General features: G+C 34.9%; 4 non-coding genes across 4 annotated transcripts; 2 read left to right on the top strand and 2 right to left on the bottom strand.

The window, feature by feature from the left end:
• Positions 1-350: 350 nt before the first annotated feature.
• Trnal-uag (transfer RNA leucine (anticodon UAG)) lies at positions 351-432 on the bottom strand. Its single transcript has one exon. It is a non-coding gene; the product is annotated as a tRNA-Leu (tRNA).
• A 131-nt stretch (positions 433-563) lies between these two features.
• Positions 564-645, top strand: Trnal-aag (transfer RNA leucine (anticodon AAG)). Its single transcript has one exon. It is a non-coding gene; the product is annotated as a tRNA-Leu (tRNA).
• Positions 646-2,501: 1,856 nt separating this feature from the next.
• On the bottom strand, positions 2,502-2,583 carry Trnal-uag (transfer RNA leucine (anticodon UAG)). The gene has a single exon. It is a non-coding gene; the product is annotated as a tRNA-Leu (tRNA).
• A 1,931-nt stretch (positions 2,584-4,514) lies between these two features.
• On the top strand, positions 4,515-4,596 carry Trnal-aag (transfer RNA leucine (anticodon AAG)). Its single transcript has one exon. It is a non-coding gene; the product is annotated as a tRNA-Leu (tRNA).
• Positions 4,597-11,811: the final 7,215 nt, after the last annotated feature.

Raw genomic sequence — 11,811 nt, 5'->3', positions numbered from 1 at the left:
TCATGGAATTTGCTCGCTTGCCCTACTGTATTCATCAGCATCAACGCAAGAAAAAAACGACCAAACCATAAATTGCCCGTATCTTGTTGCATTATGGTCGAAGATAAATAATTCTTTTAAACAATTTAATATATATGAACATCATAAAATCTATTATAATTGGCTATACAATGATATACAAAGAATATAATATTATCAACAATATTATGTGTCAAATAGGCTAATGCATTTACAATTAGTCTTAATTTCTAACATATGTAAGACTCAAATACGTACGGACCAACAACCGAACCCATGAAATAGGCTTCCAAAACTGTGGCCTATCTTTTAAGACTATGTTAAAAAAATTGTGGCAGCGGTGGGATTCGAACCCACGCCTCCGAAGAGACTGGTGCCTAAAACCAGCGCCTTAGACCGCTCGGCCACGCTACCTTAACATACAAACAAATTGTTTATATTTTTATTTTATCTTATTCGGTAAAGTATCTAACAAGACGATTGTAACATCCGTATTGTAAATATAGATTCTATATACCTTCAATAACAGTAAAGTCATGATAACAGGTAGCGTGGCCGAGCGGTCTAAGGCGCTGGTTTAAGGCACCAGTCTCTTCGGAGGCGTGGGTTCGAATCCCACCGCTGCCACTAATTATTTTATCGACGGAAAACAGCCCCGTTATTGATACATACTAATTCATCAATATCAATATCAGGTTGATTCTTTGATTAAGTATTTGCATCTTAAGCCAATTTGTACTTTCTTGGGGGAGGGCGTTGGGGCTCCCTAACATTGTCCATGTAAAGTTTATGTCTATATCGGTTAGCTTTATAATCAAATCACACAGCAAAAGGATCATTGCAAACTAAACATTTTCCAAATTATACTCCCCCTGCCCAAATTAAACCATTTCAATTTCGGATTAGAATGAGAGACAGTCCAATGTCGAAAGGTGTGCCCTAAGTTGCGCCCTACTAGCGCCAAATTCAGGAGCCTCATCTGCAAAATGTAGGAATGATACCAGATATAATAGGAGGAAATGGAATGCTGTGAAAATGTCATCCTATATGATTTATTTAGTTGTTTCCATGGAAACGCGTATATTACCAGCATTTATCAGACTTTGATTTCTCATATTTCTCTAGAATGGAAATCGGCTTTCCTAAAAAGCTTTTCCTTTTAAAAATGAAATGATATTAAAGTTCGCTATAATGCAGATATTTCCCGCTAGTCATTACCTGATAAATGTGATATCATTATTAAATATCATTTAAACGGAAAAAGGGATGACGTGTATTCAGGAAAACATCCGTTTATACTTGAAACATTCACCCTGTCTTAAGTTTAACGGCATAAACTCGCGTTGAACAATATAAGAGAGAATGCGAAAAACGACTTGTCAATCCTAGAGCAAGAACGTGTACTCGGGTACCCTCGGGCGGTAAACGTTTGGCGCATTAAAATGTTCGCACCCAGCTCCCAACGAATACAGTAATACAATATAATGTTTGGTGCTTTTGGAGGTATTTAACGTTTTCCTTGCCGTCAAATGCATGGTGTTTCTTCTTATACCTCAGAGACGGCATTTCGTCTTTCGTATGACAAACGATAAAAAAGATCCAAACTGTACCTATCTTTGTTCTAGGCGTCATGAATGCTATTATACATCGTGTTTATTACGCGGATTAAATTGTAAATCCGACTACTCGTTGCTAACAGAATGTCGGGTGCCTAGGTCCAAAATTAATAAAGTCCACGCCCTAGAATGTTTTCCACATGTACTTGAATGTGTAACTACCCGTTTAAGTGAAAGTAGCAGTTAGGCGTTTTATGTCATATTTGAATCTCTCTGTCCACGACTCTCGTATAAAATGTTTCCCTCGTGATTTTGAACGATCCTCTATTCATAGCAGTACGACCTGAATCAAAAAGTGTACACGAATCCTGTATATCTACTACGCTTTTACTTTACAAGGTACCAATGTCATGGATAGAGTAGTACTCCAATAAACAGTTCACTCGTACACGTTTAAGTGGCGTTTCTCAAACTCTCAGTTGCACTTACAGCTAAAAAGAATGGAAACAATCGATCGATTGTTCAGAACTTTGTAAAAGTTAACAACGTGATTAACGACATCGTTGTCAACGTATATATGAAATAGTTGACGTTGTGCTCATATATCTATAAAAACAGGTACAGCTGAAACTGTTGTCTTCAATCCTGTTAGAAATACATCATATCACAAGTTTTCCATTACAATCCCAGAGCAGTGACGATTTAAAAAGTAACAAAGACTGAGTTAACAGTAATAATATTGGTATTTTGCTGCGTTCAAAAAACATTATGTTATTAACACTATTTATTATCTGTCAATTAGGCTAATGCATTTACTATTAGCCTAGCCTTAATTCTTTATTGTATATTGACATTTAGTTTTTCAAACACTACAAATACCGTGACCCAAACCGTGGACTATCTTTTAAGACTATGTTAAAAGAAATGTGGCAGCGGTGGGATTCGAACCCACGCCTCCGAAGAGACTGGTGCCTAAAAGCAGCGCCTTAGACCGCTCGGCCACGCTACCTTTTAACACCCATATTGTAAACATATATATACATTCAATAACAGTCCTATGATAACAGGTAGGGTGGCTGAGCGGTCTTAGGTGCTGTAAAAAATAATAATACAAACCTTAAAGCTGCACTCTCACTGATGGACTGTTTAACAACCTTTTATTGTTTTGTCTTAGAATGAGTTATCTTTACGTAAATATCTGAGAACTAGTGATATAAAACTGCTGACAAAGAATCAGACCACAGTTTTTTCAGATTACCTTCGAAAATTTATCTTTTGTGTCACACAACTCGTTTTTCTTACAACAAAATTTGAAAGTTCGCACGTAAATATAAAAAAACAACAACTGCGAACTGCTCATTTATCACCACTCTTATATCACTGGTTTTCACATATTTACGCAAATATTGGCTCAATCCAAGACAAAAAAATGTCAAAACGGTCAACCAGTGAGAGTGCAGCCTTAAATAAACTAAGTAATTGTCAAAGTGGAATACGTCCTTCATGAATACATTTGTACATTCGCCATTTTTGTTACTAGTTTTATTGGCAAATCGGCATCTTGTCTTTGACCATTGTCAAATGGTATAAATAGTTATATGGACAAGACACTTACGAATAGCTTTTTGTTTTGTTTTTTTGGTTAGGATGAAGAAAGTCAAGCTATTGGTTAATAGTTTTCCAATATGTTCTATTAACCAATCAACGTGTTTTATTATGCAAACTACACAAACGATAGCCTACATGTATTGTTTCTAGTTTTAATACAATAGGCTGATCCTTGATTTAAGTATCTGCATCTTAAAGGTGCACTTTTAGTCCACTATCAGGTGTACCACTATTAAAAAAAAATTGTTTTAATTTACCCCAAAGGATGAATAAATATCGGAAACAGTGGTTGTTATGTGGTTTACTGTGTTTTAAATTGAAAGAAAGGTGCAGAAAACATGGTATTTCTATCCTATGAGACGATAAGTGATCACTTTAAATCTTTTAGCACTCACCAGTCATATAATATTTGAGCGTTTTCAGCTATTAGATACACGGTTAGAATCTTGTTATCAGTAATGAATATTTACCATAAAATCATTATTTAGTAAGTAGTTAAAGGTTTATCATTCAAAATTTAATATTGTTATCAATGTGTATGTATTGATTTTAAATACGAGTGTCACTTTAATGCAAAAGGGACCATATACATGTGTTTATAGACGAATAACGAACATGGTCGTAACAATTCTCATTTCTTTCATTTAGTACATCGACACCGTAGGTATGAATAAAAGCCGTTCCCGGAGAGAACCTGACCGATTCGCAAATACAAAACCTAGTTCAGCATATCATTTTAAGTAAACAAAATGAGGAGCGTAGGAAAAAAGAGGGGGTAGGCTGGGATGAAAATCTAGCAAATACTTTATAGTCGCCTACTTAGTTGTTGTTCTAAGTATAATACACTTCATAGAAAGACTATACTCATTTTCTTATAGGTGCTCTCTTTTGATCAATTCTGCTCGAAGATAATTTAAATATACATAAACGCATAAACAACATCTCTTATAATTAGCCATGCAATGTAATACGAAGTACACTTATACATCTTTTACTTTGCCTCTCCTTCTTTTCTTCTTCGTTCTTTCTCATACTATATTTTTTCTACTTCAATACAGTTGATTTATTTAGAATAAAGTTGTTTCTTTCTACAATAAAGGTTATTGCATTTAACGTGGGATTCGAACCCACGCCTGCGAAGAGACTGGTGCCTAATATCAGCGCATTAAACCGCTCGGCAACGCTACTTGAACATTACAAGATGTATGTTTTTAGTTTTATCTTCGGTAAACTATCTAAAACAACGCGATTGTAACATCCGTATTGTAAACTATATACTACACGGATTCAAAAGTCTGAGTATGATTCAATAACTGTCTCAGTATGATAAAAGGTAGCGTGGCCGAGCGGTCTAAAGCGCTGGTTTAAGGCACCAGTCTCTTCGGAGGCGTGGGTTTGAATCCCACCGCTGCTACTAAATATTTTACGAACGGAAATCAGCCCCGTTATTGATACGTACTATTTAAGGAATGAATTGCGGGCTTAATGTCATTATCGGGGTATGAACGCAATTTGGCTGGTCAAAGTGTGTGGAAGGAAGGACACCACGCGTACTTTGACCAGCCCAATTGCGTTCATATCCCCGATAATGACATCAAGCCTGCAATTCATTACTTATATTTACACCAATAGTTCATTATTTCATTCAATAATTGTTAAAGAAATACTTCATTTCATTTAAGAAAACATTTCAGTAACTCTTTCCTACCCATTCTGTAAATAGAATGACCCGACTGTAACCGGAAGCATTTTTTCAAATGACGTCATAATAATGCGGGAAAAGATCAGCCACTTGAAATCACTTTTAAACGTAAAATGCAAACACTTAAGGCAACTATTCATTTAAAATTTAAAAAACAATACTTTCTAAAATGTTGATTTATTTTTTACGGGACCTGCTGACACAATACAAACAATAACAGTATCAATATTTTTCATGTATATTGTTATGCAATAAACTGCGATCCGAATATATCCGAAGATGTTGCGTTCATCGATTGATGAACGCAATTGCCGAAAGGCAGTTCATTTAAGAAATGGAAATATTTCAATATAACCAGTCATATAAGTAACAAATATTTGTGTTTAAAAGCAATAAATGGATTGCTATAAGGTTACCCCTTGCCACACTCAAACCATTTATATTTCGGATTAGGATGAGAGTCGTAAGGTCAAACGGTTTGCCCCTAAGTTGCACCCGCGCTAGCGCCAAATTCAGGAGCCGCCTCTGCAACAAGTCAGGGAGATGCACAATACAATAGGAGAAAATGGAGAGCGAATTTTCATGTGGAAACTTATGAATAGTCGTTTCCATGGAAACGATTATGACACCAGCATTTATCAGATTTCTCCACAATAGAAATAAGATTGCTTGAAACTCCTTAAAGATTCAAATTATATTGAATTTCGCTATGATGCAGAAAATAATTTCCGCTAGTCAGCGTCTAATAAAGGTGATACCATAATCAAATATCATTAAATCGGAAAAGGAATGACGTCTTTTCCAGAAAACATCCGTTTATACTTGAAACATTCACCCTGTCTAAAGTTTAACGTCATAAACTCGCGTTGAACGAAATTAGAGAGAATGCGTAACACAATTTATTCTTTCTAAACATTGACGAAAACCCGGGTACCCGGGCGGGTCCTTTTTGGCGAATTACAATTTTAGCACCCGGTTCCCGACGAATAAAGCTGTTTGGTGATTTTAGTTTTTATTTTCATTTTCGTTGGCTAAAAAGCGAATGAGCTATCAAATGAGCTTACCGAACAACCTGATTCAATGAAATAAGGCATATTTGCATATCGGATACATTAAAACGACAATCCATCTCGGTTGCTGTATGACTTTAATTAATCTGATCTGTAAGTATCAAGTACAAAGATGTTTCAAGTTCAAAACAAATAGGAAAATAACATTATGTATTGTTAACATAATAGAATACCATGTTTAGGTGTTTGAAACAGTCGTAAACCAGCTGATGTAATGACTGTGTTCCACAGATGTGCCGTATAAAATATTTGCATGAACTTTTGTATTACAGTTATGTAGTTCCAATCCTCTGCTGAGTTCACACGATTGATTTATACTAAATCAAATCGAAGAAAAATCACGATTAGATCTTGGATGTGTGTTTTATTTCATTTGAAACAACAATACAATTTATGCAAACATATGACGTTACTAATGTGTATAAATTTTATTTTAATGTTATTTCAGGCACAACTACCAATACGAATAAAACGCTTTTGCGTACAAAACGTCCGCAAAACGAATACAAACTGTCTAAATAAAAATAAAACAAAATAAAAATATGCAACAAAAATAACCATCCTCGAAACCAAGCAACGCCGGTTCCCTTACATCTCTCTCTCTCTCTCTCTCTCTCTCTCTCTCTCTCTCTCTCTCTCTCTCTCTCCGCCCATCCGCTTCCTCTGTATGGTTTGTCTTATTTATCTTCCATCCACTCTCTCCCGTCTATTTTCCTCTCTCTTTGCTCTCTATAACAGCCTCCATCCCCCCTATCCCTGTTTTTGCCAACCCGCTTCCTATCGATGGTTTGTATTATTTATCACCTATCAACTCTCTCCCGTCTATTTCTCTCTCTCTCTCTCTCTCTCTCTCTCTCTCTCTCTCTATTCGTCCAACCCTCTCCCGCTCTGTGGTGTATATATGTTCATCTCCCATTCACTCCCTTCCTCTATCTCCCTCTCTCTCTGTTTTGTTTTTTATAACTCTCTCTCTCTCCCCATACCCTAAAAAATGATCTTGGTTAGCACTATGATAAATATATATAATTAAAAGTTCATCATGCTCATTAAAAAGTTAAATACATTATAAAATACAACTATACAATTGATTTATATTAAATAGATGTCGTAAATAAACCTTGCACTTATTCGTTTTTAAACATGATACCTTTCTGAGAGAGAATAACAACAATATATTTCAAAACAGCTTGCCTTTCTTGCTAGGTTTGATTAAGATGGCTATAATGCAGCCAACAACACATGGTGTATACTTTTATTACATTTAACTCAGACAATTGTCATCAAGTGAAACACCTACAAGGTAATGTATCCATTAATATTGATTTCAATCGTATGAGATAGAGCGAACAACAAAATACCATGAAAATTAATTTGGTTTGAAAGGAGATTTACCTGGAACGCTTCCGTCAATAGTACGCAAAAATACAACAAAGAAACAATATTTCACCCAGTATGTTTTTTTAATCATAGGCGTTAAATGAATGATGTACATTGAGGTAACAAAAGACCAAAATGGCAAATGAGTATGGCTGGTGACCCTATGTCTTTTTGTTAACATTTAAAAGAGTTTGATGAGGGGGGAGAAAATACAACAGTTTTATCCAAAATGATATAGGTCATTTCACGTCCGATTTCAGTCGAAATAAAGAGCAAATATACAAAGGGAAATAACTGTATGTATACTTTTATGTCATTCATTTTTCAAGCAATTTCTTTCAATTGGTAACAACATTTTGTAAGGTCATAAGGCATCAACGTCTATCATTACCGTAAAACTAGCTCCAAGGAAAGGAGCTTATTTGTGGGTCAGATTTCATAATACGTGATCAACAGAAATAACACCTTGACATGTAAAGGATATTATTAACTAATTACTAGTAGTTATTTTAAGGTAAGACATCCTTCCTTAGGTACAAAGTTGTGTTAGTGCATTTTAGATATTAACATCGATATTATTTTTAATTTAATATATTGATTAACCATTATATTAATATTGAATGGATAATAATGCTTTATAACATATTAACGACTCTACTAGCTTGATATGGTAATTTAAAGGGAGGTAATAGGACAAAATTTTAAAATGTTGATATAGCAATTGTATAAGTTTGTTTCTTAAATAACATAATATCTGTTTAAGACAAACATTCCGTGAAAACTTAATGAAATCATCATTTTGTTACTTTAAATTAAAACATCACCAGTAGCACTTCCTTGTTTCAATGGTGGATGATTTGCCTTAAATGAACTGCCTTTCGGCAATTGCGTTCATCAATCGATGAACGCAACATTTTCGGATATGTTCGGATCGTAATTCATTGCATAACAATATACATGAAAGCTATTGATCTTGTTATTGTCTAGTTTTAATACAATAGGCTGATCCTTGATTTAAGTATCTGCATCTTAAAGGTGCACTTTTAGTCCACTATTGTTTTAATTTACCCCAAAGGATGAATAAATATCGGAAACAATGGTTGTTATGTGGTTTACTGTCTTTTAAATTGAAAGAAAGGTGCAGAATATAAGTATCTTCCATGGCCGAGAGTGTAAGATAGGTTCATTCCGACCCGAGCGTATGGTGGTTTGCGGAAACGAGGTTTACCGAGTTTCCGCAAAACACCCTGCGCGAGGGTCGGCCGACGATGAACCTATCTTACACGAGCGGCTATGGTAGATGCTTTTTCTCCCACCTCAGTTAAACACAATTAAGTAAAAATGTATTTTTTTGCCGGAACACTTTTGTTCTTAGTGAAAATAATTGCGTACGGATATGCAATAATTCATGGTTGTCATGGATATTCGCGCAGTGATTGATTCAGAGTATGTAAATGGTCTGATCGGTCATTAAATAGTTCTAAGAAGAGTGAAGCATTATTTCCTGAAAGGTGCGTGAAAACTGTTTTCTGGTGACATTTGAAGCGAAAAATAATTAACTCGCGTTCTAAATATTGCCACCAGACAAGGTTTCCATGATGCGCTACAGACGACAGTCTTCAACAAGGGAGGTAATTACAATGTGATGACCATTAAAAGAAGTTCCATACGGGCATTTTATCTTCGCCCGTGGGCAAGATAAGAATTTCTAGCATGGTTAAATTAAATGATCTACTTATCTGAGGTGGGAGAAAACATGGTATTTTTATCTTATATGACGATAAGTGATCAATTTAAATCTTTTAGCACTCACCAGTCATATAATATTTGAGCGTTTTCAGCTATTAGATACACGGTTAGAATCTTGTTATCATTAACGAATATTTACCATAAAATCATTATTTAGTAAGTAGTTAAAGGTTTATCATTCAAAATTTATTATTGTTATAAATGTGTATGTATTGATTTTAAATACGAGTGTCACTTTAATGCAAAAGGGACCATATGCATGTGTTTATAGACGAATAACGAACATGGTCGTAACAATTCTCATTTCTTTCATTTAGTACAACGACACTTAAGGTATGAATAAACGCCGTTCCCGGAGAGTACCTGACCGATTCGCAAGTACAAAACCTAGTTCAGCATATCATTTTAAGTAAACAAAATGAGGGGCGTAGGATAAAAAGGGGGGCGTGCGGGGATGAAAATCTTGCAAATACTTTAAAAGCGCCTACTGAGTTGTTTTTCTAAGTATAATATACTTCATAGAAAGACTATACTCATTTTCTTAGGTGCCCCCTTTTGATCAATTCTGGTCGAAGATAATTTAAATAAACATAAACGCATGAACAACATCCCTTACAATTCGCCATGTAATGGAGTACAAAGTACCCTAACACATCTTTTACTTTGCCTTTCCTTCTGTTCTTCTTCGTTCTTTCTCATACTATATTTTTTCTACTTCAATACAGTTGATTTATTTAGAATAAAGTTGTCGTTTTTTCTACAATAAAGGTTATTGCATTTAATGTCTATCATTCAATTGCCTAAAATTTAAACATTATTTAATATGAGCTTGTATTCTTCTATTAGTTTATTTCTACCGTTCCAATCCTGAAATTTGATTATGTATTTGTATTGGAATGTTGATAAAATTTGCTCAATAACATTTTATGTTAATTACACTATCATTTTTCAATTAGGCTAATGCATTTACAATTAGTCTTACTTCTTATCTAAAACTGAAAAAAGGGTAAAAAATAAAGACATTCCTTATTTATATGCTGACCTTCTAGTTATTCAAACACTACATATATGTATATGTTAGGATTTATGTGTGACGAGTATCGTCATAGTCAGACGTCAAAATTGTGAAATATATAACCAGTCCAGGAAATTTTTGACTGCAATTTGTAAAATATTTGTAAGACTCAAATAAATGGCCGTGCCCACAATCGAACCCATCAATGTAGGCTTCCAAAACCGTTGCCTATCTTTCTAAGACAATTTAAAAAAAATGTGGGAGCGGTTGGATTCGAACCCACGACTGCGAAGAGACTGTTGCCTAAAATCAGCGCATTAAACCGCTCGGCAACGCTACCTTAACATTACAAGATGTATGTTTTTAGTTTTATCTTCGGTAAACTATCTAAAACAACGCGATTGTAACATCCGTATTGTAAACTATATACTACACGGATTCAAAAGTCTGAGTATGATTCAATAACTGTCTCAGTATGATAAAAGGTAGCGTGGTCGAGCGGTCTAAGGCGCTGGTTTAAGGCACCAGTCTCTTCGGAGGCGTGGGTCCGAATCCCACCGCTGCTACTAAATATTTTACCAACGGAAATCAGCCCCGTTATTGATACGTACTATTTAAGGAATGAATTGCGGGCTTAATGTCATTATCGGGGTATGAACGCAATTTGGCTGATCAAAGTATGTGGAGTCCGAAGGACACCACGCGTACTTTGACCAGCCTAATTGCGTTCATATCCCCGATAATGACATCAAGCCCGCAATTCATTACTTATATTTACACCAATAGTTCATTATTTCATTCAATAATTGTTAAAGAAATACTTCATTTTATATAAGAAAACATTTCAGTAACTCTTTCCTACCCATTCTGTAAATAGAATGACCCGACTGTAACCGGAAGCATTTTTTCAAATGACGTCACAATAATGCGGGAAAAGATCAGCCACTTAAAATCACTTTTAAACGTAAAATTCAAACACTTAAGGCAACTATTCATTTAAAATTTAAAAAATAATACTTTCTAAAATGTTGATATATTTTTTACGGGACCTGCTGACACAATACAAATAATAACAGTATCAATATTTTTCATGTATATTGTTATGCAATAAATTGCGATCCGAACATATCCGAAGATGTTGCGTTCATCGATTGATGAACGCAATTGACGAAAGGCAGTTCATTTAAGGAATGGAAGTTGAGGTGTAAATATTTCAATATAACCAGTCATATAAGTAACAAATATTTGTGTTTTAAAGCAATAAATGGATTGCTATAAGGTTACCCCTTGCCACACTTAAACCATTTATATTTCGGATTAGGATGAGAGTCGTAAAGTCAAACGGTTCGCCCGCGCTAGCGCCAAATTCAGGAGCCGCCTATGCAACAAGTCAGGGAGATGCACAATACAATAGGAGAAAATGGAGAGAGAATTTTTATGTGGAAACTTATGAATAATCATTTCCATGGAAACGATTATAACACCAGCATTTATCAGACTTTGCTTTCTCATATTTCTCCACAATAGAAATAAGATTGCTTGAAACTCCTTTAAAGATTCAAATGATATTGAATTTCGCTTTGATGCAGAAAATAATTTCCGCTAGTCAGCGTCTAATAAAGTTGATACCATAATCAAATATTATTTAATCGGAACAGGAATGACATCTTTTCCAGAAAACATCCATTTATACTTGAAACATTCACCCTGTCTTAA

The sequence above is a fragment of the Mya arenaria genome, chromosome 9 (assembly GCF_026914265.1).
Source record: "Mya arenaria isolate MELC-2E11 chromosome 9, ASM2691426v1".
In the NCBI taxonomy this organism is placed as follows: Eukaryota; Metazoa; Mollusca; class Bivalvia; order Myida; family Myidae; genus Mya; species Mya arenaria.
Note: the sequence above shows the minus strand (reverse complement) of the source record. Positions and strands in the feature narration are given on the sequence as shown.